This window comes from Quercus lobata, chromosome 2 (genome assembly GCF_001633185.2).
Source record: "Quercus lobata isolate SW786 chromosome 2, ValleyOak3.0 Primary Assembly, whole genome shotgun sequence".
Taxonomy (NCBI): Eukaryota; Viridiplantae; Streptophyta; class Magnoliopsida; order Fagales; family Fagaceae; genus Quercus; species Quercus lobata.
Window position 1 is genome coordinate 3475279 of NC_044905.1, and position 8102 is coordinate 3483380.

The window sequence follows — 8102 nt, forward strand, 5'->3', positions numbered from 1 at the left end:
GACCTACAGAAGACCCCCCTTCTATTTGCTTGGCTGTCAGCACTAGTTGAGTTACCTGTGGTGAAGGAGGCACTCCTCCTCCTCCTCCCTCATGAAAAGGTGGTGGGGTTTCTCAAATATATGAGAGGGACGGCTCTCAAATCTACTTCAGCTTGACCCTGTAGGTTGTAGTGAAATAAGTGGCAACAAAGAAGTTGGATGGGTTGTTGGGTTTCACTGACCACTCTTCTATTTCCAGTATTTTTTTTTTTTTTTGGTACTCTTTCTTCCTTTTAATTAAACTGGCTGTTCTAAGGCATATAGCTACTTATGTCTTATATATTTAGTTCCAATATCATAAAACTTTGCTATCAAATTTACATTCTTGTGATAATTAATATATAACTCTACTGAGTATATACTACCAATGGAAAAGTTGAAATAAATCCTACCCAGTTGATCTAGTAGTTCTCAAGGTCTAATGAAATTCATGAGGTCTTAGATTCAAAACCTCCAATTGGCATCTTAAGGTCATTATAATAGATTTTTCCGTTTAATTATATGTTTTTTGCGGTGTGGGCGGGGGACTACACCTACATTGGTTAAATCTATATTTTAGTACTCTTTTACTTTTTGTTACTAAGCCCCCATGAACAACATGTTCAAATGATATGAAGCTATTCTTTTATTCAATTTTAACCTATATTCTCAATCTATCCCTCCGAATGTTGGCATCTATCCCTCTGAATGTTGGCAGTAGGGCACACAAATGAGAGACCAAACAATTAGTGAAAATGTTAAATTTATATGCAGGTAGTCTCCTTTACAATGACTTAAACAATTTGTCCAACGAATCTGCCATTTACAGTTAGGTTAGTTTTTTCAACTGTTATAGTATCCGCTGGAGTTCAACAAATTATTCAATCCTCGAGGATAACATGTCACCTTAAAATAATGGTCCTCCCAAATAATAAAATACTGCTACCTTTTTTAAAATTATTGTGTCAGATCCTAGTTAGAGTAGTTCGAAAACTCTCATTTCCCATTTTATATTAGGGCTATTATAACAATTCACAATTGCTTAATGCCAACAGTAGAACACAAGCAAACAGTAGGATATCGTAAATCATATTTGCATGTACGGGCTAAAATATTACCTTAGGAGAGCTTGTGGATAGTGGCAATTTAATGAAACTTCCCAATGCAAAGCCAAGAAAAATAGAGAATCAGAAAGTTGAAGTCTTCAAGCCAGTGCTTCCTCTCACCAAAGCTTAGAAAGCTCTCCCTTGTGATACTTTATGTGCACCATAAGCAATGCAGCAACCAAAAACATTTCAAGGGTTAGGTACGTATATACAGGGCATATTCAAATCAAATCAAATCACATGGTATTTGTACATGGTAATAGATCTTGCAATGAAATGGTTATTTATGTGTTATATATATTCGGTTATTTGGTGCATCCGGGAATGATTTTTACTTAGGAATAACTCATTAAATTGAGAATAGTTATTTATCTTTAAAATGATTGTAATAGTTATTCCTAAGTATGTCTAACAATTTTGAAATTAATATATTTTCAAAAAAATACAAAAGTTCCACGTGCATCACATTTTACAAATATTTCATATGTAAACAATTAATTTTTACAACTAAACAAATGAACAGTAATAGTTATTCAATTACAACATCTTTTAATCCTAGTAATACAAATTACTATTCTTATCATAATCTCTATTTACTGTAACAAACATACACTTACATGATGAGACATTTATTGGAGTCCCAATTAATAAACTCAAAGCATACATGTATAGAACAGTTTATGCATTTCTCTCATGCATTTGAAAATAATAATGGTAATAAAAAACAATTAAACAATTTAGACATGAATTTAGTAAGAAAAGTTTAAATATTCTTTCTCTAATTCATTTAATAAATAGGTTGTAGTGTGTGTGAAAGGAAAGAATCAGTGGCGGCTCAAGGCCCCATTAAAAAAAAGGTTATACCCCTTAAAAAAAATTTCTCACCTAGTTATAAAAAGGCCAAAAATGGTAGAGTAATGTTAGGGATATTGAGTTAATATTACTTTGTCTCACCAATCAAAAAATCAAATCAAATCAAATCAAACATTCATTTATAATTACATAATTGAATCTCAACAATATTATTGTCACATTAGTTTGTATGTTTTATATAATAAAATTTGTACCACCTTTAGCATTTTTTTTTTTTTTTAAGAAAATTGTATGATAATAAATAATTTAGACAATATAAAAGGGTTGTGCACTATTTTTTGTTTCACCTCCAAAAGGGTTTAAAACATATTAGACCAATAGAAACTCAATCTAACAAAACCTAAATTGTCGAAGGAAAAAAAAAAAAAAATGTTTTGAGACTTTCCAATACCTTACAACATATATCCTCAACATTATATTCCTAATCTTCCACACAAACACACATACAAAACAATCTCTATCACTTTGTTAACACTAAAATTAAAATTGAAAACTAGATTACAGATTTACTTAAAGAGGCATTTTCTTATCCACGATAAAGTAAACTTCAATTTGATTATTTAAAAAAAGGAAAGTAAACTTCAATTTCTAAAATAAAAATGAAAATTTTCATTTATTTTAGTTACTTAACATTATTTCTGATTCTCTATATAAAATTAACATTATTTTGGTTGGTCTTCATTTATTAAATTATTTATTTATATTGATAGTTAAATACAGAAATGTCAACTTAAATTTAGGGCTTTAAGCTCCAAAATATATGGCGCCGGCCCTGGAGTGAATCATACCCTTGAATGGTGAAAAACGTGTGGCTGAAGAATGTAGACTTGTGATCGATGGAACCAGTGATTAGAGACCTCCGGTTGGGAGTGTATGATCGACGTTCTCCAACAATATCAACATGCCACCGCGAGGAGGATTGGAACCTTCGGTGGAAAAAGCTAGACAATCAACACTGCACAGCCATGAAGGGGTAGATCTAATAAGTTAAATCCGGGGTGTTTTGAGGGCATTCAAGTCATCAAGAAATTCACGTATATACCCCCCAATTTGAGCAATTTCCATCACATTAACCATATATGATTCTATAAGTATTTAATTTGTTATATCAGAATTTCAGATTTATAATCTTTTTAGTATTTTGTTTGTCTAATGTTCTAGAATTATGTCTACTAAATACTAGTAACTACAAAGCAACTATAAAGGAAATTGAATCTTAAATCACATTTTAAATTCTATAGTTTAAGAGACGTATCAAATTGAATCTTATAGTTTCAAATTACATTGATATGTTACTTTTTAAAACTCCATGGATTTTTTTTTTTTTTTTGACATATTAAAGTTTCATTTGTTACTTCTTTAATATATAGTCCACCATATTATACATTCTAGTATACTTCAGTCGTAGTGTTGATTCAGTAAAATTGTTTTACAGCATGAGTTACCAGTGTTTAAGTTAGAGGATCAGTACGGTCAGTCTGTATACTCTGTATAAAAGAGCCACTGATTCAATAACACATGCCACCATTTCAATTAATAAAGCTTTATATCAGGGAAGTTCTAATATTATAACTTTACAGCGAAAACGCATTCACACAAACAAGAAATTAGTAACATTACTAAAAGACAATGGAACATACAAATGTGGAAAAAACTCAAAACTCCTAAGTCTCAATCACTAGCTAGATCATTCTCCATGCTTAATTTATTTCAAAATTGAAATAGACTTCTTTGATTTATAGAAATTTACCAACGTTCAAAAACATGAGAATAGGAACACCAATAACAAATCAGATACTAGCTAAAAACAAGGTACAATACTTGATTGGCCTTACAACTCAATCATATACTCCCTAAAGATTGTGAACTACGTACTTTGATATAAACCAAATCAGAATCTGATATGGTCAAGCACCCACGTCCACCATCTCTACACGTACTGCTTGCATCAGACAACAATGTTAGATGTGGTTCAATTAATTCCTTGAATACAACTTTGGACGACTCCAATTGATTGAGATATTCCACCATATACAATTGCTCTTAATGAACGAAATTCAAAGGACAAAAAAAATTGAATCTTTTTTTTTTTTAAAACAAAAAAACTTTTAATTTCAATCATTAAATTTAAAAAAAAAAAAATTGAAAAAGAAAAAAAAGTAAAGAAGTAAAAAAAATTTGTGAGAAAAATAAGGGTAATAGTACCCCCACACAATACCGTAGACATTGCATGTGGCACTAGGGTATTGCATAAAATCCTAATCCGCCAAAATCCAATATTATTAACAAAATGGATTACAAATGGACACTTAAGCACGATTGAAATATTATAAATAAAGACAAACAAAATCAACGACTAAGAGCTCCTTCATAATATATATGAAAATTTTTTCATATACCCAGAATCAAAAATTTATACCCAAAATTGAATATTTATACTTAAGCACAATTCAAATATATAAACTGAACATTTATACCCAAAATCAAAACCCTAGATGGACGGCCGAAACCCTAAACCTAAAATCGACACCCTAAACCAAAAGTAGGAAGCCTAAAACAGAAATCAAAACAAACAATTTTCAAAAACTTACTGTTAGTCGGCCTTGCGAGAGTGTGTGTGTGCCACCGATCGATGAGAAGGGAACGGAGAGGAGGAAGAGCAGAGGGAGGAAGGGGATTCACATAGGGTGGAAGTGAGGTAGCTTGAGATCGGTGAGAGTGGTCTGAGATCGGTGAGGGTCGTGTGTTGGATCGGTGAGAGTTGTTTGAGATCGGTGAGGGGTTGGATCGGTGAGAGTAGTCTACGATCGGTGACGGGGTTCTGCGATCGGTGAGGGGACTGTGTTGGATCGGTGAGGGTTGTCTGCGATCGGTGCTGGGAGGGTGTTGGATCGGTGAGGGTGGTCGATCTGGGAGCGAGTGTGAATTTGGGGAGTTAGGGTATTTTTGTGTTTGGATGAGGGAATTTTTTTTTTTTTTGTTATTTATACTGAAACTTGAAGCTGCATTTAAAGAAACGTAGCTCCAAACATGTAGAAGCTGCGTTTTTTAAACGCAGCTCAAGCTAAATGTCTAAGCTGCGTTTTAAACGCAGCTCCAGACTTGTAAAGGGTATTTGAAGCATGTTTGGAGCTGCGTTTTTTAAACGCAGCTCAAGCATTACTTTAAAATAAATAAAAAAAAACCCGGATGGGACTGAAGCCGCGTTTTTTAAAAACGCGGCTCTAGCCCTTCCTTTGAGCCGCGTTCATTAAAAACGCGGCTCAAGGGAGAAGCTATAGCCGCGTTTTCCATAAACGCGGCTAAAAAACGCGGCTTAAAGTCGCGTTTTTTGTAGTGATTGGCGGACACCCTCTTTACCAAATTATACTTTTATTCCTCTCGGGGGCATGTCAAATGAAACTAGCTGAGTTGTTGACCTAAATTCCTAACTGAATTCAAATTGGGATTTAAATTTGCTCCTATTTATTTGATGATCATACTATTAAATGCATATGATATCACAACCATCATTACCAACCAATCACTCTCCAGATAAACTTCTTTGGACACCAGAAAAGCATGAAAATCTTAACATTAAATCTGTAGACCTTCTATATCTAAGAGATTTCAAGACCTAGCCAAATGAAATGGAAATATCTTTGGAAGTTCAAAATACACAACAGACTCAAACTTCTCCCCTAGAAAATACCCAACTAGTTCATTGAGGACCGTTTAATTTGCCACTACTTTTTTAACAATTTGACTTGATTGCACAAAACTTTTCATATGAACTCACTATATTTTTTTTCCCATATAATTCATAGTTAATTATCTCAAAATTGTGATTAAACTATAGCACAAAAATTGTTTTCCTAAACCCTCACGTGATACTGTGGAAAATGATTATGTAAAAGAGAATAATGGTTAGGCTAGAAAAACGGACTCTTTTGGCTAAAAATTGCAAAAAATGGAGTTTATTGTTGTTATAGGTATTGTTCAAAGTTATTTGGCAAAATGAGGAGAGAGATTGAATTTCGGCAATGGTGTTGCCGAAATTGCAAGAAAAAGTACAATGTGTTAGGGAAGAGAGAAAATTGAATTTCGGTAATGAGATTACCGAAATTCTTGTCTTGCCTGCATTGCTCAAAATGGAAACCAATTGTGGCAATGGCATTGTCGAAAATGGGAGGAAAAAAAAAAAAAATTGTGGCAACTAAGTTGCCGAAAATGAAGGGGGGGAAAAAAAAAAAGAGATGCTACGTCCCATTTTTCACAACAAATTACAGATAGTTAGTTATTATTGGTTCAAATTTGAATTTAACATTAAGATTAATTTTTTGCCCCAATAATAATAATTAGTAACAATTTGCCACTTAGGGCATGTTTGGTAGACTGTAATAGGCGCTGTAATATAATAATTATTCCAATGATTTAGTTATTCTTTAGTTTGGTTATGTTTTTATTACAATAAATAATCATTCCTTATGAATAGTTATTCTTCAAAATGGGGAATAACTATTCCTCTTTAAAATGTTGTATTAGCTATTCCTTAGTAAGTATAATAATTTCAAAACTTAATATATTTCCAAATAAACAAACTTTCCATATAAATCTGACAATTATAAAAATAAAAAATCATAAAAAATAACACAAATCTTTCTTAAATTTAAAAATAACAATTTTTAAGGAGATATAATTGTATGAGTAAGATATTTTCTAAAATAAATGTTAAGTTTCATTCTAATGTTTTTTTTTTTTTTTAAATTTTAAGAAACACATTCTAATGTTATAACTCACAACCAAACTAATAAATAGGTTTAGTTATTATATTACAACACAATTTATTATTAGTAATAAAGATTACAATTCCTGTCGTAATCCCCATTCAGTGTACCAAACGTACCCTTAGGATTTGTTGTAAAAATGTTGTGAACGTATCATTTCAAAAAAAAATTGTGGTGCTAAAATAGAGGAAAAAAAAGTGGCAAATTGTTTTTTTTTCCCTCTATTTCGGCAATGCCATTGCCACAAAACAATTTGCCATTTTTTTTTTCCTTCTCTTTCGGCACCACAATTTTTTTATAAAAATGATACGTCCACAACATTTTCACAACATTTTTACAACAAATTTTAAGTGGCAAGTTGTTACTAATTGTTATTATTGGGGCAAAAAAGTAATCTTAGTGTTAGGTTCAAATTTGAACCAATAACAACTAACTACTTGTAATTTGTTGTGAAAAATGTTGTGCACTTAGCATCTTTTTTTTCCCCCTCCATTTTCGACAACTTAGTTGCCACAACTTTTTTTTTTCCTCCCATTTTTGGCAATGCAATTTTCTCTTTCCCCTAACACATGTACTTTTTCTTGCAATTTTGGTAATATCGTTGTCGAAATTCATTCTCCTTCCTTATTTTGCCAAATAACTTTGAACAGTACTTATAACAATAATAAACTCCATTTTTTTGTAATTTTTAGTCAAAAGACTCAGAAAAACGAGTGATTTAAAAAAAGAAATTTTTTTTTTCCTATTCATTTTCGCTGTCTCAGTCAATGAAAAGGTGATCCATCCTTGACCCAAAAAAGTCTCTAGAATCTTTTTTTTTTTTTTTCGGAGAATCAAAGTATCTAGAATCTGCTTGGCCATAATTTGAAAAATAATATAACCAAGAAAATTCCAATACCAATTTCTATAATTCCAGTTTCTCAAAAAAAAAAAAAAAAAAAAAAAATTCCTATTCATTTTCGCTGGCTCAGTCAATGAAAAGGTGATCCATCCTTGACCCAAAAAAGTATCTAAAATCCTTTTTTTTTTTTGGAGAATCAAAGTATCTAGAATCTGCTTGGCCATAATTTGAAAAAGAATATAACCAAGAAAATTCCAATACTAATTTCTATAATTCCACTTTCTCAAAAAAAAAAAAAAAAAAAAAATTTCTAGAACTCCAGTGAACCATAGATCAATTTAACAAAGTTTAACAAAACAAAAGTGCAAAAAATATAATTGAAGCATAATTAAAAACAATTGGTGTTCTAGTTTTAAGACAAAAAGTAATTATTAGAAGTGTACATCATTGAAATATCTCTAATAAAAAAAAAAAAAAAAAATCTAAAACTACTATAAA